A 22,663-nucleotide genomic window follows, 5' to 3' on the forward strand; every position below is an offset into this window, starting at 1 on the left:
ATGTGGGCAAAGAACACTCTGGCCTTTAAGATATGTACTAGCATTTAAGTGGCTTTAAGATGTTTTAAATGCTATCTGTTCATTATTAATATAAAAAGAATTATAATACCAACCCAGCTAAAAATCCTTTACTAATCCTGTTTAAAGATTAGAAACATTGGCAACCATTCTCTAGCATGTAGCATCTATTTATTTGTGATTGCTAGAAATTTGAAACAGTCTTAATGTCCAGCATTATAATGTTTAAAATTATAGTTTATTAAAGTAATGGAACACTGTGTAGAATTTAAGAATGAGTTCTCTGTATAAAAACCTCTAGCTCATATTGTTGAACCAAATTGAATCAAGTAAAGATTAAAAATACATATTTACATGCCTGTATCTATATATGTGAGTATACATTTAAATATATCTGAAAGAATAACCCCAAATCATGGGGGTATAAAATTACGAGAAGGGTTTGCTTTCTACCATATTAACTTTCTGTCATTCTACATTTTACCATGAGCATATATTAACCTTATAATTAGAAAACAATATAATTGACTTTTTCTACTTCGGGAAAATGTTATAGATTATTTTTGAATAATTTCACTTCCTACTGAAATTGTTCTACGTTTTCATAGATAATTTGGTATTGTTGACACCACAGAATTATTTTCTTCTCATAGAAGAACTTTACAAGCCTACAATAATGATAATGACAATGAAAATCAACAATTGTAATACTTGATTGACTTAGTATATGCTAAGCCCTCTGTAAATTATCACGTTCAATCCAAAGCATGTTACTTTAGGGAAAATGTTATTATCCGTATTTTACAAGTAGGGCACACCTGAGATTCAAACCTTAATCTATCTGACGTCAAATCTCATGGCCTCACCCCTACTATCCTATTAAACCAAGTCCAATATAAAGTTAACAAGTGCCAAACCAAGAAAAATTTTCCAGAATTCAAGTAAATTTCTTTTACTTCTTTTGGATAAACTTGGTAGAGTTACCAAATAGTCAGACTGAGAAGCATGCTTAATAGAGAAGGGATAAGAATTCCTGTTTGTTCAGGTCTGCAGCCGTCAGATCTGTTTTCTTGATGGAAATGATGAAGCTACAGAGAATCATATCTGCACAAGGCATCCCATTCTCCTCCCAGGGGCCTGGGGATGCTGAACTGTACTGCATTGTCATATTCTCAGACCAGACCACCCTTTGACTTTCACTCTCTTTAGGAATACCGAAGTCCTTAAGGAAGTCCATTTTCTGTAACCGGTTGGGAGCCTCTAAAGAGAGGTTTGATTTTAAGCAGCGAAGTCATGAGTCTTCTCCTTGACCCCCAATTCCAATATAGCTTATTTATGTAGACAATGCCAAGTTTAAAAGGAGTCTGCCAAGGCATACAGTCATTTAAAATGCATGGTGGAGCCCAGGTTAGTTTACAGGGCTCTGGAATGTAAGGAAATGTGGATGAGTACCACCTGACAACCTTAGAATGAAGCTCTCCCAGATTGGTCTATTTTAATGTCTAGTATTTCTATAGTAGCTCTTCTCGGTTACTCCTTATACTCCTTTGAGTTGGGAATCACAATATTTGTCAAGTATGAAGACAGAGTCTTTCTAAAGCTTGGCAACATGAGACACAGAGTGTCTGACAGTGCCAAGAATGTGCTGTAATGACAATTGCATTCTGACTCATAGTACTATTCTTTTGCCAATATATTGTTTATAGTAAAGAGAATATCTTCTCTATACAAGTGGTCCAAAAAATATTTCCCCTGTATAGTTCCTCTCTAAAAACCACATTCCTTGCTACTCTTCTGAATGCCTTCAGCAGAGAGAGAAATGAGAAATTCAGTATCACATAATGCTTTACATCAGAATTTTAAGCTCCTATGATTGGTCACTTTTGGGTTTGCTCTCTGAAACATTGAGTATCTTTGTTACCAACTGAGCATTCCTTATATAAGTGTAGTCTACATAGACTGGTTAGTTTAGATTCAAAGTCAGACTTTACTGGTCTCTTTGTAACTCTCCTTTGGTCATTTTACTGACTATATCCCAAGGATGGTGAGTTAAAATAGAAAAGAGTTTAAGAACTTCTTTAAGTTGTCTAGTTAGAAAGATATTCAGTCATAAAAACATGTACATGGAAATTTGCAGAATATCTGCTTATGAAAGCTGTATTCCTTTGTCCACTAATACTCATCATTTCTTTGAAATTAGCTTAGTGTTTGTTTTTCAAGTGTGGTATGGCAAAATTCCTTCTATTGGGCCTCAGTGCTCCACTGGTCTAAAAAAGACTAAAGGGTTACATGTTTGTACTGAAGAAACACAAGACAATTCTAAATATTTTCCTAGATTAGACACTTGCACATTGATAATTTCTAAGATGCAAACAACAATAATAAAATGGTCTGGCTGACAATGAGACTTTGATTATAAATAACTATTGTTTAAGCTGTCTAGCTTATTCTCAGTCTAACAATTTTGAAAAAGCAAAAATGCATGCGTGGGAAGTTATAAGCTATTCTACACTTCTTAGGAGATAATCTTATAAATACAAGTTTGGTGCACTTCTTTGAAAACAACCCAGAGTGGAAATAAATAGTATAACTTACGTGGCTCTTGAATGCAAATAAGCACATTGGTTTACTTTTTAAAACAAATAAAAGAGATTGAAATTGGATAATGTATCGCTGGAAAAGCTGTCTAACCTCTGAGAAGGTGTGTATGTGTGTATTTCTTTCTGTGTGTGTGCGTGTGTGTGTGTGCATGCACAGTATATGAGTAAGGGTATGGGTGTACAACAAAAGTGTAGGTGTATATGTGCCTATACACATGTAAGCATCAGAATTATACTTTTGAGAACTTCAACATAAAGACTTTTCCTGTACTTGGACAACTATGCATTAAAGTGTGAGAAGTGTTTTTTAATATTTTTAAAGATCTGAGATTTGCTTATTTTGCCAAGTAAGAGTTTGTTTTGATGCATAAAGCTCTTTTAATCATATGCAAAGTTGATCAATAAAGAAATAACTATCTCTCTTATCACGCTAGTCTCTTAAACAAGTGAAAATTAAGGCAATTAGAAGTTGATTAATTTGCCAGTAGTCAATTTCCAACTAAAGTTTGTTCACCACTCAGATTAGCTGTATAAAAACATTGTATTTAGTCAAATAATTCAGACTGGGGTTTGGTTTGGGGCAGGAGGTGCAGGGAAATGAAGTAGGTAACACTTTAACAAGCTATTGAACTGAAGTGGCTAAATGTCTTCTCTTTAAATCTTAACACTTTCTAGGAATAAAATTCTCAGCTCACAGCTGCCCACCAAGGAGTTATTTCACACTTCTAGTTCTCAGCATCAGGAACTCCCTCCCCAAAGCCTCTGTGGTTCCTGAGGTCTGAGCTGGTTGCCTGACCTGACATTTAAGGTCAGCTCTATGGTACCTTGAAAGCCTTCCAGTGGAGGCTTTCAAGAAAAAGCATTCTGACAGAAACATGTAAGAGGGGACTTTTCACATCTTGCACCTAAGATCAATTTCTCTGAATTCTTTATGTTCATTCCCTTTGGACCCTGGAGATAAATTTATCCATTCTACAGCAGCAAGACATTTCACACCTGCCATATGCTTGACATTTATAGAACATTTACTGGGTGGTTCTGGTTACTCTGCTGCGTAGCAAACAACCCTAAAACTGAATGTCTGAAAACAACAATATATTATTATCTCTCACAGTCCTGAGAGCTGACTAAGCTCAGCCGGTGAGTTCTCACCAAAGGTCTCTCACAAGGTTGCAGTGAGATAGCAGCAGGGGCTGGAGCCACAGCGAGGCTCATCTAGGCTGGGATCCAAGAAGGATTCTTCCCTCACAGATCTGTCCCCCCAGGGTTCCTGTCCTCCTTCCTTCTCTCCACATGGTCTCACCTCTTCTATGGGCCTCTCCACATGGCTTGGTCTTCTGACTCCATGGTGGTCTTAGGATAGTCACACTTCTTCCACGGTGTTTGACTTCCAAGAGAAAAGAATGAAAACTGCTGGGCCAGTTGAAAGCTCCCCTCAAAACTGGCACAGTGTCGATTTGGCTGTATTCTATCATTAAAAGGAGCCCCAGGGTCTGCTCAGATTCAAGGGTGCAGAGTGGTAGACTCTGTTTTTTTGTGGGGGAGTGACAAAACCACACTGCCGAAGAGCGTTGAGATGGGAGCTATTGCGATTATCTCTGGAAAATGCAATACAACACATTTGGTGTCTCAGGCATGGAGAACAACAGTCTTACTCTATTCATATTCCAGATTGTGTTTTCAAATCCTTAAAGCCTTTGGGAATGGTGTTTCTTCTCTGTTTCTGCCATTTCCCCTCCCTGTTTCTCTTCCATCAAAATTTATTGAGTTTCCACAAAGGGATAGTCTCTCTGTTATAGTCACATCCTTGAATTCAGATAATGGTCTCAGTCACACATTGTAGTACTAAAAAGTTCTATTTTAATGTATCCCTACTCTTTTTTTTTTTAGAAAAAGGAGAAAACATTATGGTTAATATGGAAGAGAATAAATAATACAGGAATAACCCAGCCATGTTAAGGAGCTAGTCCCTGCTCCTGGTAATGTTGGCTACATGAATGCTAAGAAGCAACCATTTGTCTATTTATTTATTGATGGCTCTGATACTGCTTAGTACTGGAAACACACTGGGGGACAAAAGAGATATGGTACATGTTATAGGTTGAGTTACTTCCCCCCCAAATTTATATGGTGAAGTCCTAATCCTCAGTCCATCAGAACGTGACCTTATTTGGAAATAGGGTCATTGCATATGTAATTAGTTAAGATGAGGTCATAAGGATGAGCCTTAACCCAAGATGACAGGTATCCCTATACTATAAAGAGGAGAAATGTGGACACAGACAGATATGCACAGAGGGAAGATGATGTGAAGAGACACGGAGAAGACGGCCGACCACAAGCCAAGGAGCAAGGCCTGGAACAGATTCTTCCTTCACAGTCCTCAAAAGGAACCAACCCTGCCAACACCTTGATTTCAGACTTCTAGCCTCCAGAACAGTGAGACAGTACATTTCTGTTGTTTAAGCCACTGATTTTGTGGTACCCTTAGTAAACTAATATAGTCCCTATTCTAGAGCTTATCAGCCAGACATTAATCAAATAATTCCAAATAAGAAGGATATAATTATAAAATTGAACTAAGGAATATGAAGCAAAGCAATACAATTCTGTGAGAGTAGAGACTAAAGGAATCTTTCCTAGGCTGGTGGGTCACAGAAAGTTTCCATAAGAAAATGATGCTTGAGGTGAGCAATGAAGAGTGATGAGGAGTAAACAGGATGAAAAGGAAGACAAGCACGTCCCAAGTCAGGGGAGGTTGTGGGGTGGGGACAGCATGTGCAAAGGCCTTTGTCAGCTGACACGAAATGCAACTGAGAAACCAAAACAAAGGAAGCGTGCTTTTAGCACAGGGAATGGGAGGGGCAGTAGTGCAAAATAAGGCTGGTAAAATAGGCAGAACAGCCACACTTTTGCAGGCCTTGTTAAAGACATCTTTCAGTATCACGATCACTGAGAATCCCTTAAAGAGTTATAAGTTGCAGGTGATATAATCATATTTGAGTTGTAAAAAGACTACTCTCACTCTTTTTGGGAGAACATGTTGGAAAGTGCTCAGACCAGGGGCAGGGGAGGAAGATCTGGACTCAAGGAGACTGAGTGCAGTGGTGTGTAGGTAGCAGGCTCAGATAGGTGGGAGAGAAGGCCAGCTGAACCCAGAAAAGGGTCAGGGAAGTAGAAAAGGATACCTGTGAGACATATTTAGGAAGAGAAAAGGGTAAGCTTTGCTGATGGGAGGATTAGAGGTGACCGTGGCTATTTCTTTTTACCTTCACTCAGTTAGGGTAGCTAGAAGAAGATCCGTTTTAAGGGAGAGATGTTTATGGATTTCAGACTGCTCATGTTTTATGGGCATTGGGGAGCTGCAAGCTGAGAAATCAAGAAGGCAATTGAATGTATAGGGAGCTCAAAAAGTGAAGTCTGAGACATAAATTTGAGGGTCATTAGCAAATACATATATTTATATAAATTAATGTAATTATATAAGCAACCCTTTAAGGTCAGTGATTTGTTTTTGTGTGATAGATGAGAAAACTGAAATTTAAAGATTCCAAACAACTTGTCCAACATCACACAGCTAGGAAGTACCAAATTGGATTCAAACCTTGGTCTCATTCAACTCTAAGTTTCCACTTTCATCCAGTGTGCTATGCTAACTATCTAGATTTTTAGAAGAAAAAAATAGTGACCTTCCATACCACTACTAACAATTGGAATCACTACCACTATCACCACCAACTGGAATGTGATGTTTAGGGCCATTTTCAATAATAGGATGCATCACTGTAGCCAAGCTAACTGTTTGCCACTCCCAATACATTTTAATGACAACAGCTTAAAGTCAGTCACAGAGTGTGAGGTTCCTAGATGATCTGTGCTCTCTAAAGCACTCAGCTAGCCCAAAAGCCACTTGGAATTCTCTGACAGCCACCTCCATTTTTCTTGACATAGCTGTCACATCACACTTCAGTTTATTTCCACTATCTATCCTCAGAATCTTTGCAATCAAGTTATTTTAGACAATTGATGATAAACTACCACTCAAGTCACCATTTTGGATGATTTGAGGCACTTATTTATCTTATCTCTTGGTAGACTTTTTCAGCAGCCTGTAAGCTTATACATATAAATGACAACCTGGGTTGAGTATATTTTCATTGCAATTGACAAGCTCACTGGACCGAAAGACCTCTAGCCCAGGTGGGAATAAGCATGCTGAAAGGTCTAAATTACTTAAACACATTGCCTCTCAATCAGAAATTTGAGTTCTCACCAGGCTTGTTGAATGCAATTGGCCATTTTAGTTAAGGCCCATTGGAAGGAAAGGGAAAATAACATTATAAAGAATAGATGAATAATCTCATTGATATCATACCTGTTCCCTCAGACAGGCATTTTCTATTATAGATTTGGTGGGACTGAGAAAGAAGCAATAAGGAGACTAGGGTATAGCCAAAGAAACAATATAGTTTTACGCACAGTATATTATATATAGCATGTATATATTTACATATACATATATTTTTGTATGTATGTGTGTGTGTGTATATATATATGTATGTATATACGAAATTGGGAAATGACTTAGTTGCTCTCTCAAAATACCAATAATACCACGCACTGCTTAAGGAATATTTAAAAGCATAAAGTATATGACCAGCACATTATTAATAACCACAGCCAACATTTATTAAGCACTTACTATGTACCAGACACACTGTGCTACACAGATGCACACAATTATATGTGTATAACTCTCACAATAGCCCAGTGAGTTCCCATTTCACAGGTAGGATAACTGACACTCAGAGAGGGCTGAATAATGAACTTATTCAAATGTACATTGTTAGTAAGTGGCAAAGCCGAGATTATACATACAGGTCTTTTGGCTCTGCAGTGATGATGCTAATCTATATACTATACATTCTCCCTAATGATCCCTGACAGATACCAGAATTTTTCAAGTTGTGGCCTGATGCTATCTCTAGCAGATTCACCTGGTATGTGCTAAAACACAATTCCTATGCTCTTTTATTCACTTTCCAAATTAGAATCTCTGGAAAGCAGGCCCCAAAGATCTACATTTTTAATTTGCTCCAAGCGTGACTTTTCAGAAATGCCAGTATATGAGATCAAGTGTGGCTAACAGGAGGCTCATGACTGTGAGAATAATACAGTAGAAAGACCGTGGTATCAGAAGTCAGGTGACCTGGGTCTTAATTCCACCCTGCAAGTAATAAGTTCTGTGACTTTGGACACGTTACTTCACCTTTCTGGGCCTGTATTATCCCATCTGTAAAGTGGTGATATTAGATCAGATGCCTACTATAACATTTTGCAAATACTTTAAATAGACCCCCACAATATGGGAAATGTTAGTTCTGTTAGGCTCTGCATTGATCAGTCTACTCATAAGTCCTGTTTGCAGGGCCGGCCACTGTATTTCAGAGACACTTTCACTCTCTGGAGTAGAGTCAAGACTGGACAGCACCACAGCCAGGCAAGAGCATGTGGGTCCTTGCCTGGCCTTCAACACTCTTCTAGGTTTAACTAAAGATGGGTGAGTGAGGGCTGCCATTCCAAACATGCCAGGGTTGAGGAACAGAAGTAGATTTCTTCTGACCAGCAGCATATTTCCATGGAAAGCAAGTGATATTTTCTATTTGAGAAAGCAGGGACTTTTAGAACTGACAGCAACAGCTCCCTAATCTATTTGAGCTAAGAGGTAATCATTTCCAATCTCCAAAACCATTCCTGCAAACCCAACAGCATGCATGTCATTTGTGGCTCACACAAATGTACTGGCCTTTACAAGAGAAGTAAATATGTCCTCAGTGGCTGCTTTGTATTGGCAATTAACTGATCTGCTGGCAGAATCTGGCAGCTGCATATGCAAATGCACGTTTAGCAGCACACCGTAGAATGCAGGGACACATTTCATTTTGCATGCATATTTTGGGAGCCTGGAAGAAAACGTGGTCTTTATTTTAATCTGCAGTGGCTTGTCCAGTGTTTTCCATACAAACATGTTTACTAGATCAGTGTTTGATATTTAGGTCCCCAAATAAACAGTTAATGAATATTCATGTATGTTGAATGCAATCAGAGAAAGAGCCAAGAATAGACTGTCAGAGTGCATACTCCTACACCCCATCTGTAACCATTAGGATAACAGGACTACACTGCCCCTAGCAAGGCACAGAGTTGTTCATTCAACAAACAGCTATCATTGCACATTACGTATGCACCACTAAAATAAACAATGGAGGCTTTTTTTTTAATTTTGAGGAGGAAAAATTACCCAAAAGTAGAGAATAATGGTTTACGAGTGTTTATTCAATAAATATTTATTGAGTACATACTTCATGTGTATGAGATACTGATAGAGGCACTGAAGCTTCAAGCAATGAATTTTTTTTAAAGTGTTAAAAATTATTTCTCTTGCAGAGTTCATGTTTAGTCTGAGGAAGACAGACAAAGATTAAATGAATATGAAGTATGATAGATGGTGATGAGTACTATGAAAGAAAGAAACAAAGAGAGAAAAAAGAAAGAAAGAGAGAAAGAAAGAAAGGAAGGGAGAAGGGAACAGAGGTACTGGTGAAAGGAGATTGACTTAACTAAGATCAGGAAAGTCTAACTGAGAAGATACAATCTGAATGTAGACTTGATGAAGATAAAGAAGTGAGCCATGGGGCTATCAGTGCAAAGAGCGTTGTAGGCAGAGAAAATTTTAAGTGCAATATTTCTGAAGCAGGTGAGTGCCCAGTAAGTTAGAAGAATGGATGGCTAACATAAAGGAAACAGATGTTAAGAAAGGAGTCAGAGAGATAAGAGGTTGCCAGATCATCTAAGCCTTTGTAAACCATAAAACATTTGATTTTGACTCTGATTGAGATAGGAACCCATTGGGATTTGAGCAGAGGATGACATCACTGAACTTGTATTTTAAAAGAAAGACATTAGCCACTGAGCTGAAAGTAGACTATAGCGGACAAGAGCAGAAAAAGGAAGTCTGGTGGGTTGGGTTTTGCTATTAACAAGGTTATGAATGATGGAGGCATGGATCAGGGTAGTAGTGGTGAAGTGTGTGGTAACCAGTTGGATTTTGAATGTTTGTGGAGCTAATATGATTCCTTGGACCATCTAATTTTCATTTTTAAATATCATATACATGTAGAAAAGTATGAAAAACATCAATGTAAAATTTACCAAATAATGTAAAGCAAACACCAAGTATCCCCCAGCCAGGTTATGAAATAGAACGCTGCCAGCACTCCAGATACTCCACAAAGTTACCACATTGGAAGAAAGACTGGATGTGCTAAGTAGAAGCATGGAAGATATAAAAAAGACCCAAATCAAACTTATAAAGATGAAAATTACAAGAGCTTAAATAAAAAATTCACTAGATAGGATGAACAGCAGAATAGATATTACAGAATAAAAGATTAATGAACTTTCCAGATTATGTCTTTCATGAAAAGGGATAGAACTACGTTCTTGAGAAATATGATGGACATCTTCCAATAGAAATAAAAGCTGCTCCTGCAGGCTCTGTCATTCTCAGAGGAAGTTTCTCTTCACAGTAGAAAACACAGATTCAGAGTGTTACTTGCTAACAAACTGGATTGAGACTATTCTTGTTCAGTCCTAATATCCAATAACAGTGGTCACAAATGCTAGAGAGCAGAAGAAAATATTGGCCAAATATTTATTAGAAACTTCCAATAACCTAGATGGTCCTGTATGTAAGTTACGTGATTTTGGCTACAGGGGAGTCTCTTTTTAAGAGACTGCTGGATTGGAGCCTCTGCTCACTTGGTTAATTTCAAAGGAAAAGACAGAGTAGCAGGAATTGGTTTAATTACAAATACTATGGAGGGGGGACCTTCAAGATGGCACAGGAGTAAGACGTGGAGATCACTATCTTCCCCACAAATACATCAAAATAACATCTACATGGGGAACAACTCCTACAGAATACCTACTGAATGCTGGCAGGAGACCTCAGATTTCCCAAAAAAGCAAGAAACTCCCCACATACCTGGGTAGGGCAAAAGAAAAAAGGAAACACAGAGACAAAAGAATAGGGATGGGACATGCACCTCTGGGAGGGAGCTGTGAAGGAGGAAAAGTTTCCACACACTAGAAGCCCCTTCACGGGCGGAGATGGGGCTGGGTGGGGTGGGGAAGCTTCGGAGCCATGGAGGAGAGCACACCAAGAGGGGTGCAGAAGGCAAAGTGGAGAGATGCCCACAAAGAGGATCAGTGCCAACCAGCACTCACCATCCCGAGAGGCTTGTCTGCTCACCCACCGGGGTGGGCGGGGCTGGGAGCTGAGGCTCAGGCTTCAGTCGGAGAGCAGGCAGAGGACTGGGGCTGGCGGCGGGAACACAGCCTGAAGGGGCTAATGCGCCACAGCTAGCCGGGAAGGAGTCCGGGGAAAAGTCTGGACCTGCCGAAGAGGCAAGAAACTTTTTCTTCCCTCTTTGTTTCCTGGTGCGTGAGGAGAGGGGATTAAGAGCGCCACTTAAAGGAGCTCCAGAGATGGGCGCAAGCCGCGGCTATCAGCACAGACCCCAGAGACGGGCATGGGACGCTAAGGCTGCTGCTGACACCATCAAGAAGCCTGTGTGAAAGCACAGGTCACTATCCACACCTCCCCTCCCAGGAGCCTCTGCAGCCTACCACTGCCAGAGTCCCGTGATCCAGGGACAACTTCCCTGGGAAAACACATGGCGCGCCGCAGGCTGCTGCAATGTCATGCCGGCCTCTGCCGCTGCAGGCTTGCCCTACATCTGTACTCCCCCCTCCCCCCGGCCTGAGTGAGCCAGAGCCCCCGAATCAGCTGCTCCTTTAACCGCACCCTGTCTGAGTGAAGAACAGACGCCCTCAGGCGACATACACACAGAGGCGGGGCCTAATCCAAAGCTGAACCCCGGGAGCTGAAGAGAAAGGGAAATCCCTTCCAGCAGCCTCAAGAGCAGCAGATTAAATCTCCACAATCAACTTGATGTACCCTGCATCTGTAGCATACATGAATACACAATGAATCATCCCAAATTGAGGAGGTGAACTTTGGGAGAAAGACATATTATTTTTTCCTCTTTTTGTGAGTGTGTATGTGTATGCTTCTGTGTGTGATTTTGTCTGTATAGCTTTGCTTTCACCATTTGTCCTAGGGTTCTGTCCGTCCGTGTTATTTTTTTGTTTTGTTTTGTTTTTACTTAAAAAATTTTTTTTTCTTAATAATTATTTTTTATTTCAGTAACTTTATTTTATTTTATCATCTTTCTTACTTTCCTTCTATTTTTTCTCCCTTTTATTCTGAGCCATGTGGATGAAAGGCTCTTGGTGCTCCAGCCAGGAGCCAGTGCTGTGCCTCTGAGGTGGGAGAGCCAACTTCAGGACACTGATTGACAAGAGACCTCTCAGCTCAATGTAATATCAAATGGCGAAAATCTCCCAGGGATCTCCATCTCAACACCAAGACCCTGCTTCACTCAACGACCAGCGAGCTACAGTGCTGGACACCCTATGCCAAACAACTAGCAAGACAGGAACACAACACAACCCATTAGGAGAAAGGCTGCCTAAAATCATAATAAGGCCACAGACACCCCAAAACACACCACCAGACGTGGACCTGCCCACCACAAAGACAAGATCCACCCTCATCCACCAGAACACAGGCACTAGTCCCCTCCACCAGGAAGCCTACACAACCCAGTGAACCAAACTTAGCCACTGGTGACAGACACCAAAAACAATGGGAAATACGAACCTGCAGCGTGCAAAAAGGAGACCAAAAACACAGTAAGATAAGCAAAATGAGAAGACAGAAAAACACACAACAGATGAAGGAGCAAGGTAAAAAACCACCAGACCTAACAAATGAAGAGGAAATAGGTAGTCTATCTGAAAAAGAATTCAGACTAATGAGAGTAAAGTTAATTCAAAATCTTGGAAATAGAATACAGAAAATGCAAGAAACGTTTAACAAGGACCTAGAAGAACTAAAGAGGAAACAAGAAATGATGAACAACACAATAAATGAAATTAAAAATACTCTAGGGCTTCCCTGGTGGCGCAGTGGTTGAGACTCCGCCTGCCAATGCAGGCGACACGGGCTCGTGCCCCAGTCTGCGAAGATCCCAAATGCTGCAGAGCAGCTAGGCCAATAAGCCATGGCCGCTGAGCCTGTGCGTCCGGAGACTGTGCAATGGGAGAGGCCACAACAGTGAGAAGCCTGCGTACTGCAATAAATAAATAAATAAATAAAAAACTCTAGAAGGGATCAATAGCAGAATAACTGAGGCAGAAGAACGGATACGTGACCTGGAAGATAAAATAGTGGAAATAACTACTACAGAGCAGAATAAAGAAAAAAGAATGAAAAGAAATGAGGACAGACTCAGAGACCTCTGGGACAACATTAAATGCGCCAACATTTGAATTATAGGGGTCCCAGAAGAAGAAGAGAAAATGAAAGGGACTGAGAAAATATTTGAAGAGATTATAGTTAACAACTTCCCTAATATGGAAAAGGAAATAGCTAATCAAGTCCAGGAAGCACAAAGAGTCCCATACAGGATAAATCTATGGAGAAATCTATGGAGAAACATGCCAAGACATATTAATCAAACTATCAAAAATTAAATACAAAGAAAACATATTAAAAGCAGCAAGGGAAAAACAACAAATAAAACACAAGGGAATCCCCATAAGCTTAACAGCTAAACTTTCAGCAGAAACTCTACAAGCCAGAAGGGAGTAGCAAGACATATTTAAAGTGATGAAGGAGAAAAACCTGCAACCAAGATTACTCTACCCAGCAAGGATCTCATTCAGATTTGAGGGAGAAATTAAAATGTTTACACACAGGCAAAAGCTGAGAGAGTTCAGCACCACCAAACCAGCTTTTCAACAAATGCTAAAGGAAATTCTCTAGGCAAGAAACACAACAGAAGGAAAAGACCTACAATAACAAACCCAAAACAATTAAGAAAATGGGAATAGGGACATACATATCGATAATTATCTTAAATGTAACCGGATTAAATGCTCCCATCAAAAGACACAGACTGGCTGAATGGATACAAACACAACACCCACATATATGCTGTCTACAAGAGACTGACTTCAGACATAGGGACACATACAGACTGAAAATGAGGGGATGGAAAAAGTTATTCCATGCAAATGGAAATCAAAAGAAAGCTGGAGTAGCAATCCTCATATCAGACAAAATAGACTTTAAAATAAAGACTATTACAAGAGACAAAGAAGGACACTACATAATGATCAAGGGATCAATCCAAGAAGAAGATATAATAATTGTAAATATTTATGCACCCAACAGAGGAGCACCTCAATACACAAGGCAAATGCTAACAGCCATAAAAGGGGAAATTGATAGTAACACAATCAGAGCAGGGGACATTAACATCCCACTTTCACCAATGGACAGATCATCCAAAATGAAAATAACTAAGGAAATACAAGCTTTAAATGATACACTAAACAAGATGGACTTAATTGATATTTATAGGACATTCCATCCAAAAACAACAGAATACACAAGTTTCTCAAGTGCTCATGAAACATTCTCCAGGATAGATCATATATTGGGTCACAAATCATGCATTGGTAAATTTAAGAAAATTGAAATCGTATCAAGTATCTTTTCCGACCACAACACTATGACACTAGATATCAATTACAGGAAAAGAGCTGTAAAAAATACAAACACATGGAGGCTAAACAATACACTACTTAATAACCAAGTGAACACTGAAGAAATCAAAGAGGAAATCAAAAATATCTAGAAACAAATGACAACTGAGACATGACAACCCAAAAACTATGGGATGCAGCAAAAGCAGTTTTACGAGGGAAGTTTATAGCAATACAATCCTACCTGAAGTAACAGGAAACATCTCAAATAAACAACCTAACTTTGCACCTAAAGCAATTAGAGAAAGAAGAATAAAAAAAAACCCCAAAGTTAGTAGAAGGAAAGAAATCATAAAGATCAGATCACAAACAAATGAAAAAGAAATGAAGGAAACGATAGCAAAGATCAATAAAATGAAAAGATGGTTCTTTGAGAAGAAAAACAAAATTGATAAACCATTAGCCAGACTCACCAAGAAAAAACGGGAGAAGACTCAAATCAATAGAATTAAAATTGAAAAAGGAGGAGTAACAACTGACACTGCAGAAATACGAAGGATCATGAGAGATTACTACAAGCAGCTCTATGCCAATAAAATGGACAACCTGGAAGAAATGGACAAATTCTTAGAAATGCACAACCTGCTGAGACTGAACCAGGAAGAAATAGAAAACGTGAACAGATCAATCACAAGCACTGAAATTGAAACTGTGATTAAAAATCTTCCAACAAACAAAAGCCCGGGACCAGATGGCTTCACAGACGAATTCTATAAACATTTAGAGAAGAACTGACACCTATCCTTCTCAAACTCTTCCAAAATATAGCAGAGGGAGGAACACTCCCAAACTCTTTGTATGAGGCCAACATCACCCTGGTACCAAAACCGGACAAAGATGTCACAAAGAAAGAAAACTACAGGCCAATATCACTGATGAACATAGATGCAAAAATCCTCAACAAGATACTAGCAAACAGGATCCAATGGCACATTAAAAGGATCATACACCATGATCAAGTGGGGTTTATTCCAGGAATGCAAGGATTCTTCAATGTATGCAAATCAATCAATGAGATAAACCATATTAACATATTGAAGGAGAAAAACCATATGATCATCTCAATAGATGCAGAAAAAGCTTTTGACAAAATTCAACACACATTTATGATAAAAACCCTGCAGAAAGTAGGCATAGAGGGAATGTATCTCAACATAATAAAGGCCATATATGAAAAACCCACAGCCAACATCATTCTCAATGGTAAAAAACTGAAACCATTTCCTCTAAGATCAGGAACAAGACACGGTTGTCCACACTCACCACTATTATTCAACATAATTTTGGAAGTTTTAGCCACAGCCATCATAGAAGAAATAAAAGGAATCCAAATCAGAAAAGAAGAAGTAAAGCTGTCACTGTTTGCAGATGACATGACAGTGTACATAGAGAATCCTAAAGATGCTACCAGAAAACTACTAGAGCTAATGAATGAATTTGGTAAAGTAGCAGGATACAAAATTAATGCACAGAAATCTCTTGCATTTCTATACATTAATGATGAAAAATCTGAAAGAGAAATTAAGGAAACAACCACATTTACCACTGCAACAAAAAGAATAAAATACCTAGGAATATGCCTACCTAAGCAAACAAATGACCTGTATGCAGAAAACTATAAGACACTGATGAAAGAAATTAAAGATGATACAAACAGATGGAGAGATATACCATGTCCTTGGATTCTAAGAATAATCATTGCAAAAATGCATATACTAACCAAAGCAATCTACAGATTCAATGCAATACCTATCAAACTACCAATGGCATTTTTCACAGAACAAGAACAAAGAATTCCACAATTTGTATGGAAACACAAAAGACCCCAAATAGCCAAAGCAATCTTGGGAGAGAAAAAAATGGAGCTGGAGGAATCAGGCTCCCTGACTTCAGACTATACTACAAAGCTACAGTAATCAAATCAGTACTGTATTGGCACAAACACAGAACTATAGATCAATGGAACAGTACAGAAAGCCCAGAGATAAACCCAGGCACCTATGGTCACCTTATTTTTGATAAAGGGGACAAGAATATACAATGGAGAAAAGGCAGTCTCTTCAATAAGTGGTGCTGGGAAAACTGGATAGCTACATGTAAAAGAATGAAATTAGAACACTCCCTAACACCATACACAAAAATAAACTCAATATGGATTAAAGACATAAATGTGAAGGCCAGACACTAAAAAACTCTTAGAGGAAAATGTAGGCAGAACACTGTATGACATAAATCACAGCAAGATCCTTTATGACCCACCTCCTAGAGAAATGGAAATAAAAACAAAAATAAACAAATGGGACCTAATGAAACTTAAAAGCTTTTGCACAGGAAAGGAAACCATATACAAGAGGAAAACACAACCTACACAATGGGGGAAAATATTTGCAAACAATGCAAGTGACAAGGGATTAATCTCCAAAATTTACAAGGAGCTCATGCAGCTCAATATCAAAAAAGCAAACAACCCAGTCCAAAAATGGGCAGAAGACTTCTTAAATAGACATTTCTCCAAAGAAGATATACAGATTGCCAACAAACACATGAAAGGATGCTCAACATCACTAATCAGTAGAGAAATGTAAATCAGAAATACAATGAGGTATCACCTCACACCAGTCAGTATGGCCATCATCAAAAAATATACAAATAATAAATGCTGGAGGGTGTGGAGAAAAGGGAACCCTCTTGCACTGTTGGTGGGAATGTAAATTGTTACAGGCACTATGAAGAACAGTATGGAGGTGTCTTTAAAAAGTGAAAATAGAACTACCATACAATCCTACTACTGGGCATATACCCTGAGAAAACCATAATTCAAAAAGAGTCATGTACCAAAATGTTCACTGCAGCTCTATTTACAATAGCCAGCACATGGAAGCAACCTAAGTGTCCATTGACAGATGAATGGATAAAGAAGATGTGGCATGTATGTACAATGGAATATTACTTAGCCATAAAAAGAAACAAAATTGAGTTATTTGCTTTGAGGTGAATGGACTTAGAGACTGTCATACAGAGTGAAGTTAAGTGAGAAAGAGAAAAACAAATACCGTATGCTAACACACATATACTGAATCTTAAAAAAAAAAAAAAACGTTCTGAAGAACCTAGGGGCAGGACAGGAATACGGACACAGATGTAGAGAATGGACTTGAGAACATGGGGAGGGGGAATGCTAAGCTGGGATGAAGTGAGAGAGTGGCATGGACATATATACACCACCAAATGTAAAATAGTCAGCTAGTGGGAAGCAGCTGCATAGCACAGGGAGATTAGCTCAGTGCTTTGTGTCCACCTAGAGGGGTGGGATATGGAGCATGGGAGGGAGAGGCAAGAGGGAGGAGATATGGGGATATATGTATATGTATATCTGACTCACTTTGTAATAAAGCAGAAACTAACACAACATTGTAAAGTAATTATACTCCAATAAAGATGTTTAAAAAGAAAATGCTATGGAACAAAAGATCCTGTTCTAGTCTATTCTGTTCTAGTGGCAGAACACAGTACCATAACAGCTTGAGGTGAAGACCATAAAAAAGATGTTTTTGAACATAAAGAAACAGTTTTTATCAGCGCCTGGATTTGTAGTCTGCAATAACTATAACATTTATAATGTGTGAGAGATAATAGAGGGTAAGGATCTCAGACATTTAATGTTTCCAAAGTGTGCAGAGGCACCACTAATAATCATAGCTGTTTCTTGAAATCTTCTTAATACTGTATTAAAGTCTATGATATTTTAGGTACGAATTTCCCTGCTACTGTGAATTAAATGAGCTGCAAGTTGCTGCCCCCTTACCTTAGAGTTAGTCAAGGGGATGTTGCAGATGTAACACCTTAAAAGAGATTGTGGAAGGTGTGAAGTAAAAAACAAAAATGGAGTGTTGAAAATGTTTCTTTTGGTTCTGGTGGAAGCTTTGCTACAGCAATTAACAAGGCATCTCTTGAACTTTTCTGTCAAGTATAGTCATGTTGTAATTACTGGCCTTGGGATTAATGTCTTTAAGGACTTAGTTGCTGATCCGAACAAAAGGCCCAGGAAGGGCTGATTATCTTTACATAGGATACCAGCAGGGAATTTTGTTGCATTTGAAAAATGCCTTGAAGAATAAGGTCATGATTTTCTCCATACAGTCTTCAAGAATGGGATGATGACAAAAAGCTATTTATTTGATGTAGTAAGAAAAAATGCAAAACTGGATATGGAATGTCTCCAGCTGGATATGGCAGCATCTCAATAGGCTTTGTTTTATGACTGGATATGTGTGTGTGAGTATATACACATGCATGCATGCATAGATCTGTGTATGAGTATGTAATGCACCATGTTTTTCATACAGGCATATGGGGGTTCTTTGTGTTTTATGGTACATTTCAGTGAAATTATTTGCTGGTTTATGAATATACTGCTCTTTCATTTTTTTTTCTTTTTTTCCCCAATGTTTAGGTGATCTCAAAGTAGGAAATATATTTAATCATGTAAAAGATTAATGCTAAAATAAGCTTTTGGGGTCTTTTGCCAGTAGACAGTAATTCAGTCTGGTATTGATCTTTTCACAAGTAACAGAACTGAGAATTTTATATATAACTGAAGATCATAAAGTAGATTTGCATAAAATTATCATGATTGCTTCATGTTTATATTTAACTTATATTTTTGTATAAACAAGATTGTGTAAGATATATTTAAAGTTTTAATGATTTAACAATCTTTCCAACTTTTCATGATTTTTAGGAATGCAGACTTTTAAGAAAATGAAATTACACTCCTTTTTGTCCATTAATCAGCAAATAAAATATGGCCTTAACAAAGTTGTTTGTGTCATTATACAGTTGGAAAATTATGTCAGGATATACCCTATAGAAGTACTAACCTCAATGCCCCTTGTAGAGTATACATTCTACATTAAAGAAAATAATGGTTGTTAATGGAATGCCAAGGCACTATACAGTGATTATATATGTTAGTTGTGGTATCATACCAGTGAAATGTCAAATTTGAAAGGCCTGTACTACAATTTTACATGAAAGAAATTACTCGTGGCTCTAATATGCACCTTGAGAGTTTAAGGAGATAATGTTTTTAGAGAGAAACTCTGCTTCCACTATAGATTATGTACATAAGTATAAACTTTGACAAAAGTGGAAGAAGTGTATTTTAAAGTAATTGCACTTCTGAATTTATTTTTCATATCCTATATTTGATATGACTAAATGAATTACTGGAACGATTAGTAAGTGTACTTAATTTAAATGTTTTGATCCTGTTATACTTTTCATTAAGTTAAAAAAAATTATATTAGATATAAAATTGTAAAAAAAAATTAGTGAGCTTGAAGGTATAGCAATAGAAATTATTCAAAATAAAATAGAGAAAAAGTACTGGGAAAAAAATGAAAGCATCAGTGGGCAGTGGGACAACTTGATGTGGCTTCATCTATAAACATTTAGAATTACTCTCCCCAGAGAAGAAAGGGGAAAATATACATATACTTTTAAAAATCGGCTGAAAATCTTGCAAAGTTCATGACAACTATACACCCACAGATTTGAAAAGCTCAACAAACCCCAAGCATGAGAAACATGAAAGAACTTATCTTTGTTCCCCTGTATATACCATGTCTATTTGCATTGGCTGATTTGAAGATTTTCTTTCTTCACTAGTTTCAAGCAATTTGATTAAAATGTACCTTGGTTTAGGTTCTTTTATATTTCTTGTTTGTTATAAGTATTTCACATTAGTTTTTATTGTGATTGTTATAGGTAAAATTTTGTCCCCCCAGAATAGACACTTTGAAGTCCTAACCCTCAGTAATTCAGAATGTGACCTCATTTGGAAATAAGACCTTTACAGAGGTAATAATTAAAATGAGGTGGGCCCTAATCCAATATGACGGATATCTTTGTAAAGAGGAGAAATTTGGACACAGAGACAAGTATGCACAGAGGAAAGACAATGTGAAGACATACAGGGAGAACACCATGTGATACAGAGGATTGGATTGATGCATCTACAAGCCAAGGAAAGTCAGAGATGGCCAGAAAACCATCAAAAGGTAGGAAGGGCAAGGAAGGATTCTCCTACATGTTTCAGGGGAAGCATGGACTTGCTGACACCTCTTCATTCTTAATAGCCTCCAGGCATTTAGAGTTTGAGAGATCCTGTAAGTGCTCTGAAACAAGTGAGACCAAAGATGGTTCTTCAGGCAGCCCCCAGGAAAGTTGGACCATTGGATGTTCTCTCCAATTCTTTACCTCTCCAGGGAGAAGCTGGGAACTGAGGCCTTTCACCTATTTTCTCTGTGCTAAACCAGGAGAAGGGCTGCAGTGATGAGCTACATACTAGATCAAACCACTGTCTTTGTTCTTACTAGTTCTCAGGTGGCTAGAATATGCTGGGTTCTGTTAGCACACTGAGACAAACAAGACAAAAGCCAGTCCTTGAGCAGCTCTCCTAAAAGTTGGTGCATTTGCCATGTGGTCCAACTCTCTTTCCCTCCCCGGGGAGAAGCTGAGAGCTGGAGTTTTTCATGCCATCACTTTGTGCTAAGCCAGGAAGAGGGGTTATGCAGAGTGCCAGCCCAAACCACCATCTTGGTTTCCTTCTGGTGTCTAGAGGACCTCAGGTCCCAGAAGTGTTACATGACTGGTAAAACAGAAGCTAGTCCTTTGGGGAGCTCCTGGAAAAGTTGGAGCAATGGACTGCAGTCTAAGTCTTTCCTTCTCCAGTGAGAAGCTTGGAGCTGCAGTGTTTCCTTCTGATTGTACAACACTATACCAGAGGTAGGGATTCTGGCAAGAAGGTGTCTTGAATTTCCCTACTGGTTTCAATGTGTCTGGTTTCACACTTGCCCAAGATGTAGGAGCCTCTCAACTAGCTTCTGGATTTCTCACCAAGGGAATTTTTCTCTGAATTGTTGTTGAGTTAGTATGTTTACGGGTGAAGGGGAGTCCAAAGCTTCTTACTTTTTCTGCCATCTAGCTGACATCATCCTGCAAGAGCCAACTAGTTCTTAAGCAGGTCTAATTCACCACATAGAGTTTCTAAAAATACTTAAGGAGGGCTTCCCTGGTGGCGCAGTGGTTGGGAATCGGCCTGCCGATGCAGGGGACACGGGTTCGTGCCCCGGTCCGGGAGGATCCCACGTGCCGCAGAGCGGCTGGGCCCGTGGACCATGGCCGCTGAGCCTGCACGTCCGGAGCCTGTGCTCCGCAACGGGAGAGGCCACAGCAGTGAGAGGCCCGCATACCGCAAAAAAAAAAAAAACTTAAGGAGCCTATGCAATGTTCTAAATATCCTGAGGAAATATTTACAAGAGTATTGGAGTATAGGTTATTATTGCCAGTTTGATTCCATTTATTCTCCCTAAGGAGGAGGCAGTGATGTGCTGATGTGTGAGCATTCTTCCCAGCTTCACTTTCAGTGACATCATATTGATAACTTGAAATCAGTCATGATGCGGGCATTACACCATGGAAATTGGCAAATGCTATAGATCAGGGATTTTTTTTCTTTTGGAAAATCAGCTGTTAAAGATTTACCAGTACAACATCTGGAGGATTATGAGTCTAAAACACTATGCACTGTGGATGTTGAGATAGAATTTGGTTTGGGTCCCAGGGAGACAGACTGAGATGAAGATTTTTATGTGGACGTTCTATTAACCATGTCTTTAATTTTTTGTATTTTGATGCTTTGACACCTGGGGCCTTGCCAACACTGGAGGGGCCACCCAATTCTTAAAGATAGTAAGCAATTTGCTCGCCAGTATGCTTTTTAAATGCAAACCTAACAATCCAGAACCCATACCCCCAGCCACTTGTACTAACCACCCCAGGGTCAGGCACCAGACAACTAAGGTCAGCCTCTATGCCCCAGAGCCCAGTGGAATTATCACAAGATAGCCAATACTAAGCCTGTAGGGAACAAACTATCTTTCCAATGGCAATCAATTCCTGATTGTTGGCCTTACCATACATAAATCATAATAAAACCTATCTTAAAACAGCAGTTCTTTGGGAGTTCCTTGGTTGCTTAGTGGTTAGGATTCCAGGCTTTCACTGCCCTGGCCCTGGGTTCAATCCCTGGTTGGGGAACTGAGATTCCGCAAGCTGCATGGTGCAGCAAAACACACACAACACACACACACACACACACACACAACAAAACAGCAGTTCTTTAAGGAATGCTCTCAAGATAAACACATTTGAAGAAGAGATGGAAATAAAGTTGGGAAGAGAGAAGATTTACCTATGATTTAGTCTCAAGAAAGGCCTCAACCCCACAGAAATGGGAAGAA

This window comes from Hyperoodon ampullatus (assembly GCF_949752795.1).
Source record: "Hyperoodon ampullatus genome assembly, chromosome: 4".
Taxonomy (NCBI): Eukaryota; Metazoa; Chordata; class Mammalia; order Artiodactyla; family Ziphiidae; genus Hyperoodon; species Hyperoodon ampullatus.